Genomic DNA, 18,288 nt, shown 5'->3' on the forward strand with positions numbered 1-18,288 from the left:
AGTAATGTAAGTACAGCTCTATAGGCAATGACCAATGTGAGCAATTTACAATTTGTGCAGCATGGCTGTAAAATTTATACCTCCAAACAGCACTATACTTTTCCCTCTTTCTCTTCAATAAAAATAATGATGTTTTCAAATGTGTGCACAGAAAAATAAATAATTTATCTCTCTGACCCACAGAAGTTAAAGCATTTAAAACTACATGACTCAGTATTTCATGAACACTGCTGTGCTTTCTGAATGAATATTGAATTTAGTGTTATCCTGGGCTCTAATATGGTAGAATACATTACAGCACTTTGTGAATTTATGACTACCCGACTTTTCCCCATACTAACCAAGACAAACTATCTTTTATTAATGGGTGAAATGCTCAGTTTTGATTCCTTATGTTGCAAGGTTCAAGAAATCTCATTTAAGCACTAAAAGAAACCTGATTCAATAAAATCAAGAAGAAATTATATTGAGGGCTTTTGTGGCAAAACTGTAAAGGTAATTTCTTCAAAATTTGAGAAGGCAACTCTCTGTCTTACATTTTGGTGCCAATCCCATGAACCACAAATATTTATTTATTTTCCAAGCAAAAAATTTTATGGGCTAAAAGAACTAACATAATTTTAATATTTTTTTCATTTCGATGTCACTCCTTTCATATCATCTAAGGCTAAAGAAGTGTGAAGAATCTAACTCTGGAGTGACATGACAAAATTACATCTTGAACTGCATCTGAAGTTGAGTCACATAAATTCAAAAGAAATGAGGACTGATTTCTGTGGAAACTGGTGCAAGCATATTGTCCTCATCTAGAAAATCTTACTCAAAATATTCAGAATATGCATAATTATTTTTTTCCATGTCTAAACACCAATATTTCTCATAAAATAATATCATGCATGAAGAAATCTTACTTTTTTCTTGCAAAATTTTGTCACTGTTGGGAAATAATTCTTGAAAATTCACATTAAGATCTATTATATTAGAAACTAGATTTAACTGCTTTAATATTTTTTGCCACAGGTGGACATTTTGGATTTGGTTTTTCACTTTTTTCTGCTAACTTCTCTTGATGCTTGTATCATTCCCATAGGGAAAACAAATCAAATTGTCTGTTTTCAATTCTCCTGCCAGGAGCTAATCAAAGAATTAGAAGCTTGGCTTGTGAATGTTGTCAGCCATGATCTGCAGTCTCAATTACAAAATTAATGTACCACAAAAATCATTAGAATGAAATTTAAATTACTATAAGCAGCTAAGTTACTATAAAATGACTTTTATTTCATTAAACAAAACAAAATAAACAAATAGAAAACCCCAACAAAACAAATATATTTTGGGAAACCAATTGACAATAAATTTTCTGTACAAAATCATGCAGAGATTCAATTATACATACAACTTGACAGTGAAAGTTGTGAACAATAATTATTTTCATTGCTAAAATGAAGTCAGGAGGTTAAAATCAAACAGATTTATCACTGACTCAATGAAATAGCTGCAGTAAAAGCTGGATGTTTGAAACAGTATTTTATATTTATATCCTCCTCATGTTGCAATTTCCTGGCTGATGGTGTAAATATGGGCTTCAGCATGAACATCTGAATACACAAGAAAACTCCTCTTCTCTGTGTGTGTGAAGCCTAACTTCATGTAAGACAGACAGCATATGACATGAGAAAAAGATAACTTTCCATTTGTCCCATCAGATTTTAATAATATCACAAAGTTCAATACTATGAGAATTAAATCCATGCACAATTCAATCTGTGCTGAACTCTAAATTTGTAGACTAATGATACTTTATTGATGATGAAGCTGGAACCCAAAGTCCTGCTTTTGCTCCTGCCTCTGTAATTCTTACTGTCTTTTAATCTCCATCAGATTTGGGGAGGATTCAGGCTGGCATGCATGGCTAGAATTTTATCCCAATTTACATAAATGATTGTGGGGATTTGACCTCCATTTCTTGTAGGAGCATGATGTGAGGATCACTTGATAGTGAGTTCCAGGAATGACAAAGTTGAAGTAAAATTATTTGCCTGGAATAATAAAAAGACAAGAGAAGATTGTTTTCACATCTGGCCTGATGATATGCTCACAGATTATCTGCTGGGACAGAGGACACCTTAGTCCAGCCTCTGCTACCCTGATGGTTTAAAAAAAAGGGGAAAAATCAGAGCAGCAGGATAAACCATTCTATATAGGCCCTAAATTGAAAGTTCCTACAATGTATTCCCAACAGCCTCTCCTGCACATTTTACTCATGTCAGCTTTTCATGACTATATAACATCAAGCTCCAACCTGGAAGTGTCTTTATGATAAATGGGAATTATTCACCGTGGAATTACTGGGAAATGAGCAGTGGATGCAACAGCAGAGAATCACTGGCCTCATAGTAAAGGACAGGAAATTATAGATATCCTCGTGGATCTTTCATGTAATATTCTTCCTATCCAATGCATTTTCTATAATACCTTATCTAGCACCAATGTTTTGGATTTCCATGACTCTTCTTTTTTTTTTTTTTTGCATTCACAGAAGGATTCAAAATAATCCTTAATAATTGAAAAAGAGACTTTTCAATTCTCTTGAGCCAACATTTATACATTGCATGTTTATGTAAATCAGGAAGCGAGCAATCTCCAAGATGACTTTACCATCTTTTATTCCTTGTATTAGTGTTGCAAATACATTGCATTGTTGTTCATATGGATATTTGTATAAGCTGAGCTGAATGCCTTGCAATTGCAAGGAATAGCAACATAGCCCACCTGGAGAAGGGAAATCAACAATTTGACTGGTGGATGAAATTAAACACCTACATAAGAGTTTGTAAGACTGTGTTGGTGCAATGCACTGCATTGTTGAAATGCAAATTGAGGACACTGGCTTTATGTGAAACTCTTCTAAAGGAAAGGTAATTTAAGTTTCATAAATTTCTTTAGCATTCTAAAAAAATTAAATGTTGTGTTTTTCAACAAAGTTTGTGTAATTTATCACTCAAAAGAATAGGTGAGGTCTGAAAGAAACAATTGAAATTTAAACTCATTATGCTATTTACATAGAACTCACAGTATTATTTAATTTTTTGGGGCATAAATATTGTGTCAGTATAATCACCAAATAAGAATTAATTTTTTGTCCTGAAGCCTAATATTCCTAGGAAGAACTACTTTTCATGACTGTTACAGGAAAAGCAATATCTTTTATTACAAACAAAATCTTTTATTTTATAACATTCCTTAAAGGAGATAAAACAGATAAATCAGGTGTTCCTAGATTCTGGGATAGGCACTAGGAGCTGTACTTTTGCTACTAAAAAGTGGCATTCACATAGACCACTTCTACTGAGCATCTCAATCCACTCTTGTGCTCCAGCCTTGTGTTTGTGCTCATGTTTAGGCTTTCTCACCTTTCTTCTGCAATGCTTGTTCCAATCACAATCATCTGCAATTACTTTTACAAAAGCTGCCGTGGAACAGCACAGCTCCAGTCATACCAATCTGTTGGCTATCCAGACTGGCAAAATGCCAGGCATTTTCTGTCTCTCACGGTAATCACACCTTGTTTTTCTGTACTAAGGATAGGGTGAGCCAGGAAGAAAAGTTATGCCTGGATTTTGCCATGTATACAGAGATGACATGACTGAGGAAGACTCCTGCACACACACAGATGAAAAACACACATGTATGTATTAATATGTATATTAATACATACATGTGCATGTATTTAGAAAGGACAGTGACACTATAGCAGTATTTCAAGCTGCATTTATAGCCAACAATCACAGAACCGTAGAATGCTTTGGATTTGAAGGAAACTTAAAGATCATCTCTCTCCAACCCCTTGCCATGAGCAGGGACGTTTTCAACTAGACCAGGTTGTTTACAGCCCCATCCAAACTTCTGAACACTTCCACAACTTCTCCAAGTACCCTTTCCAGGGCCCAACCACCCTCGCAGTAAAGAATTTTTCCCTAATATCTAATCTAAACCTACTCTCTTTTAATTTGAAGCAATGTTTCAAATTGGTCCCTTGAAGACACATTTTCTTGTACTTTCTTTGCAGACCTCCAAGTATTTTCCTTGCACAACTCCTCCAGGTAACCTTGCCAGGGCCCTGCCACCCTCACAGTAAAGAATTTTTCGCAATATCTAATCTAAACCTACTCTCTTTTAATTTGAAGCAATGTTTAAATAACTAGTCCCTTGAAGAGAATCTTTCTTGTACTTTCCTTGCAGAACTCCAAATATTTTGTAGAAGTCTAAAGATTATCCCAAACTATATTTGAGATTTTTTGCTTAACTTCTTTCTTTCCACAACTGAATCTCTTTTCTGTGTTAGACACGAACTGATGGCCAGATTCAAATAAATATCAACACAATCATATTGACTTTATTTAGACTTTACATGTGAGGAAAGATTTTGGTTTCCAATTCCCATTGCAACAATACTTATTACCAAAGATGGAAGTATTTACCTTGATAATTATGTTGTTTGTTGGCTTCATTGTAAAAGTCATTCAATAACAAGGATGGGGTAGGCGTTTCAGGAAGCTGCATGAAGCCTTGAGAACTGGAAAAAAAGTGAGGCTTTCTTAATTTTTTCCACTTCAGTCTAGCAATGCTGAAAATTTACATACCCCTCATTTTCTTCTATCTTTTAATATATTTAGCAATAAATTTTTAAAATTTATAGAAACAGCTAAGGCTACTTCCAACTGTTGATGTTTAATAGCCTTAGATAATTATATTTTCTTTTAAATGACATCTTAAAATAACTTAGGTTGACAAAGACCTTTAAAATTATCAAGTCCAACTGTAAACCCAGCACTGCCAGTCCAACACTAAACCATGTCTCTAAGTGACACCAACATCTATGCACTTTCTAAATACCTACAGGGATTGTAAGCCTATTCCTTCCCTGGGAAGCCTGTTGAAGTGTTTGACAACCTCTTGGGTGAAGAAATTTTCGCTAATATAAAATCTAAACCCTTTATGTTTTAATCAGTTCTTCAAACTTTAGTGATAACAATGCTAATAGTTGGACATCACAGCAGCTTTGCCTTCTTTAATCGTTATCCTCTGAGAAACTATTAACTGCTGACCCAATATTGCTTTGGAGAGGCAGAAATGAAGTCCAGTAATTGTCCAAGGCCTATGGTAATCCTCTCATATGAAATTCATGGTCAAATAACCTTGTTTAACTTTATCTTTCTAGATATTTCTTCCTAGCCCACATTATTACCAGATGAATTTATTTACAATAAAATGCAATGACTTGAATTACTATGTCATTCCTTAGTTACTCTGTTTCACATAGCTGTGAGTTACAGTGATGCAGATAAATCTTATCTTCATCATTGCTTTTCAAAACTCCTAATTAATATATCCACTTGCTATCATTTCCCACAGTGATAATGGTTTCTGAATGCAGCAGCACAGCATGAGGTTCTGCAGTAAAGCAGTACAATTTAAATGTCCTTTTAGCAAAAAACAGAGCTTGTCACCACTATAGACAAGACTTATATTTACAAGTCTTCCTTTCGTGACACCTTGTTTTAGAGAAAAGTAGCTCCTCAGAATCACATCTATATTAAACAGTAAGCTGAAAAACCTAAATTGGCAAGAGTTTGGAGAGCTGGTTTTGGCAGGAAGCTAAGCAGGCTCAGGGCTGATGAGAAAAATGGAACTGAATTGGAGATGGAGCTGTAAAATTATCCATAAGACCACTCAGTGACCACATTTCACACATTCCAGGAGGATCTATCCCATTGTTGTTGCTAGATCTTTCAATTTTAGAGTCTCATCCATAATATTTTGAGTCTTCTCAAATCAACTGCGACTTATGTTGTTACCTCAGAAACTCTATCTTCTTACCTTCATTCAAGTAAAGAAAAAAAAAAATAAAGAAAAGAAACCTATGCCAAAATACCCACAAAGATGTGAACAGTGGTGGCAAAATTTCAAAGACGCACCTCTCTTTAGATTAGATAAAAAACATTACATGTCAATTTGGCCCTACTGGTACTGTCATGCTTGTCTTTCAACACAAGAATTCTGTTTGTGAGAAGAGTTCTGGAATTGATTCTGTAATAACAAAAGATAAAAATATAGGTGAATTTATAATAAAGTTGTTTTTGTAATGCACGGTATGAGGCAACAAGACCTTTTCATCTAGTGCATAATACAGATGGAGAGAACCTTTTCTTTTACTATTTTTATTCAATGACAGAATTATTACATAAAGAAATATAAAGATGAATGATCTGATTTTTCCCTCACTTTAGTGCTGTGGCAATTGTCCTAACTTCTAAATTATGTTGTAAAGTCTATGTTGGGTTTATACTTCAACTTTCATTATGTCTCTTCTGCAGGAGTATTTTAAATTCAACTGAGCATTATGGAATTTGGAATCTCCTTTCACTTACCCTGCTTTCACTGGTTTGGATCTAGTATTTTTCAATGTAGACTTCTGTCATGGGTAACAGGTTTTGAAAATGTAGCAAGCCAGTGCAATTTGATTGAGGTGGGTTTTATGGCATTTCAGTAAAATAAGTAACTAACATATTCCAAAAGTTTGACTGCAGCATATTCTTGTAATATTGTTGCCCTCAAAGAAGTCTCAGTCAAAGCAATATTCTACATCAGTGTGTAGTTAGCAAACACACTTTATTTTCTCCCTATATTTTGATGAGACCTTTGGGCACATATTGCTTTGTCAGTGACTATATTAAATTCAATTCCAGGTCTTAATATTTTGTTGCTAAAACCAGAAAATAAAAATGTACTGTAAAAAAACTCCCCACAGCTGCTACTGCTTCATTAGAGGCTCTACATAAATCTCTTTTAGATCAAGGATCATTGACCTGATAAAGTGCAATAGAGTTGATTGCTCTTGCTTTCCTTGTTGATGTCATAAAGGTACATTAATTAAATAAATGCATTAAAGCTACATTTTTCTGTTGGTTAGTGTAGGCCTCATAAAATAAGACTATTCATATTTTTGTTAGGATTAAGGCCACCTAGATCAGGAGGTCGTTACTTTGAATGACACACCTGAAGGGGTTCAGCTCAGGAGGGCACAGATCACGGGACAAAAAAGCAGGAGCTGTACAGCTGGATGTCTGGCTCTGAATTAACAGGCCAGAAATAGGCCAGTATGGAACACACCATGAAGGCACACATTGTTCTGGCTGGTGCTCATGCTGTTAAAGTTCATTTCTTTCATTCCTGCTCTTCAGATTTGGTTATTGCTGAGATTACAGCCTGCTCTCCTTCCTGGAGCCACTCACTGCTGCAAAACTTCTGCCTGGAGAAAGTTTTACTTCTCCAAAACTTAACTTGAAGTTAGGAGCGTGACCAATCCAATGTCTATGATTAGTCCCACTAATGACTGAGCTTGCTGATTGGACTTCTGAGGTGAGTTAAAATTTGCTTTGAGTCAACCAAAGCAAGCAGAATGATTTTCAGGGAGACTGGAACACTTTGACTACAGAACAAGGGTTATATAAAGATAAATTGTAAAAAACAGTACTTAAAGAAGGTGATGAAGTACTTTTTTCAAGATTAATGCTAAACCAAAACATAATCACAAAGGAAACTAAAATAAGTGTTTAAAATGTAGTTCAAGTATATTCCTGACTTCTTAATTTCTGTTCCATTAATTCCCCACTCAGTGCTCTGTTAGCAAATTAATTTGGCAAAATTCTAAAGAATAATTACTTACATTAAGGCTGTTTAGAGAAATCAAAGTTAGTTTCGGGAGGAGGAATGCTTAAATTTAATCAAAAAGCACAATAATGCAAGTGTTTTAAAAGGTTAATGCACTTAGGCCCATTAGAGTTGTCTAGATGTCAAAACAGAACTAAAAGAGCAAACAACAAATATGCTGTCACTAAAAAAAAGAAAAAGATACTGAATAAGCACAAAGCTTTTTCCCTATCTACTTAAAGGATTTCAGTTCTTTAGAGAATAATGCAATTACCTAAAAGTAATAACACTTGTTATTTAAGGTTCATTTCCAGCAAAAGCAAAGGTCATACCAAGCACATGTAGTAGTTGTAGCTGGAAGTCTGGGCTGGAAGTAGTCTAGTTTAGCCTATTGCACAAAAAAAAATTAAAAAGTATAATAATTTTCAGTAAGTAATATTTTGGAGTAAATGTAACAATAGAATAGTTAATCACAGTTTTTCCTTTAAAATGTAGCATAGAGTTTTACTATCCAAACCTGATTATGGTCTCTGTAAAATACATCTCAGATACAGAAAAGGACAGAGATTTTGGTCAGCTATAGATAGGGGAGATTCATGGTACAAGATAATTTCCATGACAATTCACATTCTTATCAGCTAAAGCAGGTAAGAATGTAGGGCTTCAGAAGGCAAGATATTAGCCAAGACATGAGTATAGCACTGAGAAACAATTAATATAAACGTGAATTTTGTGGAATAAAAATCTACATTTTACAAAGTGTTGAGAAGAGAGTAAAAACCAGCAGCAATGTTTTGCTTTGCATGAATATTTTAAATTAAAAGAAAAGCCTTTTTTGATCTTCTCAGTGAAAAGAGGATGCAGTAAAAATTATCAATATATAGAAATTATACTCTTAAACAAAAGAAATTATTTCAGTACCAATTGTTTAAATAATACTAATTATTTAAATAACATCTTTTGGGATGAAGCATATTATTTGTTCAATTTATTCCAATGTATGTTCCAATTATTCTTAAAAATCCCCAATTAAAACCACTTTTCAAATATAAGAAAAGCAAAGCTAGAAGTACTTTTCTTTGGTTTTTAATGCTTTTATTATATAATAAATATGTTTTTATTAGGTTAAAACAATAGAAGGAATGAGTACAAAAAAGGGTAAATGAAGATGCTGCTAATCAAAGGCAGGTCTTCACAACACAACTCAGTGTCCACTGAAGACAATAGGGTTTCAAAAACTAAAAATAACTTTTTCTTTTTTATAAATATATGTCTTAGGGGTCATCCATATTCCTTTAATTGCTCTGTTTATTTTTCATAATAATAATGTGTTCTGATCCATGTCTATTCTTTTATAACAAATTAAAGTGCATCAGAGTTTATAATCTCAGAAAGATTGTGACATTATTTATTTACTGATATTTCCTAGTATTTTAAAATATTTTTTGAACTACAATTCAAATTGCCAGCGTATTTCCCTTCCAAGATGACTTTTCATTACGTGGACCTGATGGAACTTCATTTCTTCTTTAAAAACTTCTCTTTACTTTTGTGTAATTAACTTGATTTATCCTTGCAGCATTCAAGCAAGCTTGTTAAGTCCTTCATTACTGAAAAAAAGAAAGCAACTTTTTCTTTTCATTCTCCCCTCTTCTCCTTGCATTTAAATGCTGTCTGCTGTGAGTATCTTGCTGATCTGGAAAGGTTTCTCTTGAAGCCATGAAAGAAAACTCTTCAGGCTTGAAAGACTAACAGTCACAGCTATTGTGCCTGATCTGTCAAAGCAATATCTCAATGGTGCAAAAACTTCCATCTGCATTAGAAATCCATTAGTCAGTGAACTTTAGTGGCAGAGTGAGCACAATGGCTGGATGAGCTTCTGTACTACTTTGCCTGTTTTCTTTACTCCCTATTATACACATGATGGCTAAAAATATTGACAAAGCATGAATGTGCACTTTGTAGAGTATATCCTCTGAAATTTTGGACCAAATTAGCACACAAGGCTAAAGGTTATGATACATTATTAATGACAGCTGCAATGAAAAGACATTAAAAAAATATTAAGGGTTCCTCCACCCCTGAGACAATGATGACTCAGGCTCCCCTGGAACTCCTCAGGCTTGATTCCTGAGTGCTGTGATGAGTAATCTTGGTCATCTCTAGGGCTGGAAAGTGTTTCTCCTTCAATGCAGAATGAAACAAAATGATTTGTCTTCTTAGGATGCCTCCACTCCCTCTTGAGCTGCACAGGATGGAGGGAACAGCAAAGTGACTTTTTGGAAACATCATGGAAGTGTAGAATTAAAGTCTTTAGCATCTAAAACCTTTTAGCTAAGGTTCCACACTTTTCTGCTAAAGATTGTGCATCAGGAATAGTTCATTGTTCATAAAGAAATGCTTTGACAGATGACAGATGACTTAAATATTAAACATCAAATGATGAGCGGGCTGGGGGCAGAGGAAGGGGCAAGCAGATGATTTCCTCGTTGCATTTCCATTTAAGACCTGGATTCTAAGGACTGTGACAAAAAAAAAGGCAAGATTTTTGTTTTAGTTTTGTCCACAATGCTCCAATTTTTTTCTTTTAAAACCTCCACAGTCTCAATCGCTCTAAAATCCTCATAGTCCTGAAAAGCTTTAAATTAATTTTCCTTTTTATTTCATACAAACATAAAATTATTTTTAAAATTGCTAAAAGTATATGACATTAATCATTGTTACTGAAAATGTCTTTGTAGAAATAAATGCACTAGGACAGTGACATTAAGTTCCATTGACATAAGCAAGGATGAGATAAATAGATGAGATTTCACTACCTGGTCCCTTTCACCTATGGATGGTTGATGTTTACAGGTGCAAGGACAAATGGTTATGATGAACAAATATTAAGTATTATTCAGTCATTAGCATTTCACGTCAATGTTTTTGTGGTTTATATCAGTTACATTATTAATGCAGTAATTCCATCTGCTTTAAAAATATGTTTATTATGTATTTTACATAACTTAGCTCTTTACATAATGTATAAATATATACTTTCTAAAAGCCTATGTGACAAGTGCAAGTCATGTCTGTTTTGGACCAACAGAGCTCTCCAGACCATTAGATATGTACCATGGAACTGTGGTCAACTGGATTTTAACTTGCAATGCCAAGGGAAACAAAGCATTCTGTACTTTGCCACTACATCAGCCTAATTCTAGGAGACACACATTATGTGATTAAGTATTTGAATTCTGGAAAAGTGTAGAAATAATAGCTACACACGCAGGTCATTTTATTCAGGAGCTGTCACTAGAAGGGCTGACATTTCATAGACACTAGAGTGAAGAGACCGAGTACTGATCCATAAAATTAGAGCAAATGAATTGAAATTGATGGACCCCAAAAGGTTCAGTGCTTCTGCCTTAACTCTTTCCAATGACTTTTGGTTTAGAAAGTGAATTGACTTTAATACCTACTGTAAGTATGGCAGGATTTAAATTTTAATCATTCTATCCATTTCATAGTTTCATGCTGTCAAATTATGTTAGACAGTATAGCTGATGATAAATCTAAACCATTCCTTTCTTGCTTTCAGAGATGCCCTCAATGTCAATGGTTACATACAAGCAGAAGTGACAAGATTGAGCTATGCAAGGTTATCTTTTAGACTACCTAAGAAACCGAAAACTTCCCATGAGACATGCTTGAAATGAAATCTCCAGTGCTCAAATTAGTTACTCCTATTCCCTTAGCTGATATAAAATTCTAACATTAACAGGAAAATAATGTGTCCAAAAAGCAGTGGAGCTGGGGAAGGGCCTGAAGCATAAGTCTGATGAGGAGAAGCCAAGGGAGCTGCAATTCTTTAACCTGGAGAAAAGGAAGCTCAGGAAGGGCCTGCTCATTCTCTCTACAGCTGCCTGAAAGGAGGGTGGATCCAGGTGAGGTTCAGGCTCTTCCTCAAGTTACAAGACATAGAACAAGAAGAAATGTGGTATTAATAAAAATTTCTTCGTTAACAAGCATTGGAAAAGGTTGCCCATGGAAGTGGTTGAGTCAGCATCCCTGGAGGAGTTTAAAGGCCATGTCTTCATGGCTCTGAGGGACGTGGTTTAGAGGTGGGCTTGGCAGTGCTGGAGGAATGGTTGGGCTCAGTGATTGTAAGGGCCTTCTCCAACCTAAAGGTTCCATGATTTGTGCAGCAGACACCAGTGCGTATACACACACATACAAGTATATACATATATGTGTGTATATATTTACTTTACAAAACCATACTGTGCTTTGGGTCAAACTAAAGGTCACACAATGGTGTGAAAAGGTTCATGCAATCAAATTTCTTAAGTCTAGTAGACATTTAGTAAATTTGAAAGTGTGATTGTCTTGTGAACTACGTAAGAATTTCACACATATTTTTCCCATCTTCAACTGAAAACAGGAAATATATCTTTAGAGGATCACTGAATAAGTTGGAAAGGAACCTGGAAAGATCATCTGGTTCACCTTTTGGTGGGAAAAGGAGCTTAGGTGAGATTGCCCAACATTCTCCCCATCTTGAAAAACTCCAGTGACTCTGCCACTGTCCTGGGCAGGTTGTTCCAGGGAGTGTCTGATTTTAAAGTGGAAAATTGCTTTCTTATTTTGAGATGAAAACCCTCACAGTGCAACTTGTAGTAGTTGCTCCTTGTCTTCTTCGTGTGTTCTTCATGAAGCTGCCACCCTTTAACTACTGACTGTTGGGAGAAAAGGGTTAAAACCAGAAGATTTGACAAGGAGGGAATAGTTTGTCTCAAAGTGACCTTAGAGGTGAGAATGCTAAGAATATCAGTGTGGAAAAACTCCATTTATTACGAGCATTGTCCTCTGCCTGTTTTGAGAAGTAGAATTCCTGCGTAGAGATAACACCCTCTCACAGACCTGGCTGAGCCTCCTGCTGGGGGATAGAGAGATCAGAACAACACAGCCTTGAGACAAACTTCTTGGGGATTGAGCCCTTTGATGTACTGGGGCAGGTGGGGCCCTCACCCTACTGTGCCATGGGATGAGCAGACACTAATGGAACCTGTGTCCCTGTGTGTCCCTGTGTGTCCCTGTGCGTCCCCATGTGTCAGTGCTGCCCAGCATCACTGATGAGGTAATTAAATAAATCTACTCTTTGCATTTCACTGTGGCTTGGTGGTCACCCTGGCCACTGCACATGGAGATTCACACTCCAGCCTACTGTGATGAGATGCCCCCTTGAGTCTTTTTTGGGGAGAAAAGCCCTAGGACCTTCCATCTGTTCTCACAGAGTAAATTCCCCAGTCCTTTTATCATCTCTGTGGCCCTTATTTGGATCCCCTCCAATCCAAAATAAATTATTACTATTGGTTAAAGTAATATTTCTAAATACCTAAAGATGAATATGAAATAAAGAATAAGATGAAAAGTTATTTTTCTGAGAAAAAACATGGCCATTTTATTTAAATTAAACTTAAAATGTGATATCACATAGAGAATTTTAATGAACTAGGACAAATATTTTCCAGTAAATTTGGGAAATTTGCAAACTAAATGCCTTACTAAAATGCTTCCATTCCAATTTGACCATTTTTTAAAGAGTATGTTTTAAAATCCTTGTTAGATCTCATTTATAATAAGAAAAACTCCAACTAAAACAGAACTACAAATTTATGTGAATGACTGTGGGGGAAAAAATTACTATTCCTTTTCACATTAAAAGCAATAAATGCTCTGAAAGATAAATTGATTGTGCAGTGTCCCATGAGAAGTCTGAGAGAAGCGAGAATTGAACCTGCATTTTAGTCTATGACCTTAGCTGTAAAAATATGCAGTCTTGAAACTGTATAATTATTAATACAAATGACAAGTTAATTACAGCTATACTCTCCTCACCACTGTCATCCTTTTGTGTCTCCACTGAGAAGGAAAATGCTAGTTGAGTCTGTCTGAGAATGTCATTCACTTTTATGGACTGTTATTTCCTCCGCGTCTTTTAGATCTAATTGTCAAACAGCTCAGTTTCCTTTGTTGGGAGCCTCAAAAGCAGTTTGAATGACATTATCAAGGGCAACAGCAGCAGTTTAGCTGTTGAAGTTCATATTGTACTGCACACTGGTGACTGAAGACTAGACAGAGACAACAAAGTGTATTCTCTCTCACATAAGCCCAGCTTTGATTTTACAGGTTGTTTCTTCTCGGTTCAGATACAGAAAACACAATTACATGATGACAGCTAATTGCTACACATGGTTTTGCTTTCAGCTGAGCTATTTTAACAGAGCACTGTGGATTACTTTGGGTAGAATGACCACAAGGTTAAAGGAAAGATATAGCCAGTATTGCAGTGCATCTAAAGAACATATTACAGAGCACCATGAACAATAGGAAGTGACAAGAACAAGTGCATATTTCTGTAACTTTCCTGATGGCTGACTCCAGCTGCTCTTTCTCTTGAGTGTATAAGGTTCTGTGTGTATTATAGACAGGAAAAGCACATTTAGCACTGAGGAAACAATAGATGACATTGCTATGCTGCGCAGAAATGGCTCAGTGTTATAGAATTTTAAAGAATATTAGATAGTTAGGTTTCTGAAAGTCAGGAAATAACCAGCACTCCCTGCCTTATGGCTTCTGATTTCTTCTCCTCCATGTTTACCACCCTTCTTGAAGGATTGTCACCTCGAAGAAAAGGCATCATAGAGGTCTCATGTGCATAAGTGATGCTGAAATCTATCACCCAGTTTCTTCCTTAAAGTTGAGCAAAAAAGTTGTGTCTCCTGAACTGCTTCTGAAAGCACTTTATTAATTAGCTTGGGGAAGAATTAAAGGATAAGAGGGTCAGAACTGGAAGTGGTTGTACTGAAGCAAATGGAATTGTAAAAACTTCTACTCAGAGGGTGAAGAGAAATATGAACACAAATGTTGGGGGGAGCTGTCTGAAGTTCTGAGAAAATCGGATTATTTCCAGTTAACCTCAATGGAAAACAAAAGCTGTCTACACTAACTGCCTGAAACATTAGCCATGAAATCCTTTTTGTTTGTCTTCAGTCACGGTTTGGTTCTTAGTCTTTGTATCACACACAAGTTGAGAGTTTTAACACTGATTACAAGTGTTTGTTCTATTACAGTCAATGTTTTGACCATATTGTTTGTGATTTAGTGGCAGTACTAGTTATATCTCATGGGGAAAAAGGTTTTGCAGAGAGTGGTTTTTGAAATAAACTTTCCTTGTTAAGGAAGCATTTTCATATCAACCTCATGTCTGTGGCTTTGCGTGTTCCTTATTATAAACACAGTCTTGCACTTTAGATATTTTTCAGAAGCCAATTTCATTTATCTCCTGAATTTGTCAAATGGTCAAACAGGGTTTTAGAAAAATTCATCTTTGTATCTTTAAACAAAAACTAAAATACATATAGTGCTCCATTTTGCATTTGCTATTCAAGAAATAATTCATTATCAGAATGAATACTAAAGGATAAAGAAAATAGTGCAACCAAAGTGGACAGTAGGATGGTTTGCTTATTGTTATTATTATTATTATTAGTAGTAGTAATAGTAGTATTTCTCCCATGTTTATTTATATTTAAGAGTTTTTTCCCATTGTGCATGAAGTGCACTTTTTTGGACAATAAGGACCTGGTTTGTAATTTTTTATTTGTTTCTGAGATTCCTTCAAAAACAGAAATGCAGAAAATGCATAAAATACACCATAAAGAAAAGTGGACTTGACAGTTTTTAATATCTTCACTCCTTTCCTTACTCTGGTTTAAATACTATTGTGCTGCCTATTTAAGTCTCTGAGTAAGACATAAGAGGAAATGATAACAACTAAAGCACCTTATTTCCATAGCTGTTCGGGTTCATTAGAGCCAAACACTGATATGCATTATTACATCCATTAACATTTTGGAATTGGTGAAGAATTTACCCAACTAGCACACAATGCATATGAGTGGTAACAAAGCAATTAATGTAGACATTCCTGTAAACACATTATTGCATTCTCTACTATCAGTTTCATATTCCAGAAATATTAAATCTACCTTTATAAGCTGACCAGTTTATGTGTTAAGTAACTATAATTATTTAAATCTAAATAGTTTAAATATGTTATCAATCAAATTTCAATTCTTTGATTTGATGCTAGCTATCAAATAATAATACAAATTATCAGCTGAAGATTACAGTCTAAAATAAATGTTCAGAGTTTTTTTTAAGAAAACAGTCCCCCAATCTTTCCTTATGTTCCTTAACTTTTCCCTTCCATTTAAATTTGCAATGCAGATATTTTGATCTGAACAAGCCAACACGTCTGAAGGAAAAAGCTCTTAATCACTGACTCATAACCTCATAAAAACAATATTAATAACAGGTAAAGTCTGACACTTTGAAAATATTTTATTTTTGAAACTTTTCAATCACCAATTTAGTTGAAATCTTATTCTTTCTGAGGTCATTTGTAGTTCAACCTACAGACAGACACAAGTACCTACAATTTTGTTTGCTTGCTCTAAAATAAAAAGCATTAGAAGAGCTGATCTTTGTCATCAAAAAGATTGACTTCTGAAATTTCCTGGCTTAGTGTTTAATGGCATTCAGTTTGATTACAATGAATGTCACTAAATCCAGTTAAGATAACAGAGTATAATATAAAAGGGTATTTCTGGTTTTTATTTGATTCAACACATAGTTTTTACCATAAGAGATTATGCTTTTAGGGAAATAGAGTGAAAAAATAATATCAACAGAAAGAATTTAGAAAATCAAATTTTAAAAACTAGATAGAGATTTTGTTATGTATAGAAAATATGTAGATTCATTCTTATTTTTTAAGACATATGAAACATATCTGAAAAAAAATAAAAACTCTTTTGAGTTGAAAACAGTTCATAAAATATTTAAAAATGAATGGCATGTGTGTTTATGTTTCTCTAGCCATTGCAGAAGTCTGCTTCCTCACTTGCCTGCATGTGACTTCACTGTGGCATTTTAAAGCTGCCATTTCCTAGTTACCTTAGGTCTATGTAGGAGTCAGATTTTCCTTAGTAAGTGTGAACTCATCTGAGCAAGTCAACCTAGGAATACACTTAATACTTGGAGTACAGATTTAATGTTTCACAAAATTTTCTGTTGATTTCTTCAGAAAAGTGAAAACAGAAATTTCCCACATATTTTCACTGAACTGACTCTATGATTCCAAAACTCAGCCATAAGAGACTGACGTGCATGCCCATTGCCTTGCTGTAGAAGAATAAAAACTCATGGGTTTCTTATGTTACAATATATTATAATCTCCAGTAATCCGTTCTACATCGATGATTAGATCTTTTAATTGATGAGATGCAATGACTGACCCAAACTAGACAAAGTTTGTTTCAAAGAATACAAAAATCATGGATTGGCCTGGCTTAGGAGGTACCTTAAAGATCATCTAGCTCTGGCCCCTCTGCAATGGGCAGGGACACCTTGCACTGGACCAAGGTGCTCAGAGCCCCATCCAAACTGGCCTTGAACATTTCCAGGGATTGGGCAGCCACAGCTTCTCTGGGAAACCTGTGCCAGGGCCTCACACTCACAGTAAAGAATTGTTTCTTATATCTAAGCTAAACCTGCTCTCCTTCACTTTGAAGCCATTCCTCCTTGTCCTGTCACTCCAGGCTTTTGTAACTTCTCTCTCCATCTTTCTTGTGGGCTCCCCTCAGGTACTGGAAATTCATAATTAGATGACCCTGAAGCTTCTCTTTTGAACAAATCCCAGTTCTCTCAGTCTTAAACAAGACTCTGTAGGCAAACACTGAAGGTCTGGCCTGATTCTTCTTGGCACGCTGGATTGTTGCTGTTGGCAGTATAATGTGAAATGCAGCAACAGTTTTTGGAGAAAAATCCTGAACTAAAAACTGAGGTCTGCCATGTCGTTTTGACCACAACTTCCCATGATAATGTGTTAATAATACGCTTCTGTGAGAAAGCTGGAGACTGTAACTATAATTTTTTCTTCTTTTCCTCTTCATTTTCCATTTTATAATGAAAGTTGTTTTCAAGTTACATACTTTAAAAACCCAGCAAACTAACCTCTCAAACAGAGGACCTGGGCTACTATACTGGAGGACAAAACTTGCATGCAGGAGTACAGCTGAAGGCTATAGATACAACAGTAGCTATAGATACAACATATTTTTCACTGCTGGTTTTTTTCCATTGTGTTGAATACTTTACACAGGATGTATTTTCACCTTACCTTCTGCACTGAAGTGTTCTGACTGGAACAAATTTGAATCTTTACCTCACAAGACACTTTGTCCTTTTGGTCATTATTCAAGATCATTGCTACTTCCATTGAGTAGATATTCAATAGTTGCATTTCTGCAGTTCATACACACCAGTTGAATATTGAATATAAAATTACTAAAAATAGTAGTATTTTAAGTTGTTATCTGTTGTCTTTAGGGACTAGAAAAATCTAATGTAATAAGAATTCTACTAATTTGAAGTAAATTTTATTAAACTCTACAATTGGTCACAATTGGAAATTGTATACAGACAAGCAGAGCAGTCTTGCCAAGTATTGCAACAAGTAGTCCT

The sequence above is a fragment of the Zonotrichia albicollis genome, chromosome 2 (assembly GCF_047830755.1).
Source record: "Zonotrichia albicollis isolate bZonAlb1 chromosome 2, bZonAlb1.hap1, whole genome shotgun sequence".
Lineage (NCBI taxonomy): Eukaryota > Metazoa > Chordata > Aves > Passeriformes > Passerellidae > Zonotrichia > Zonotrichia albicollis.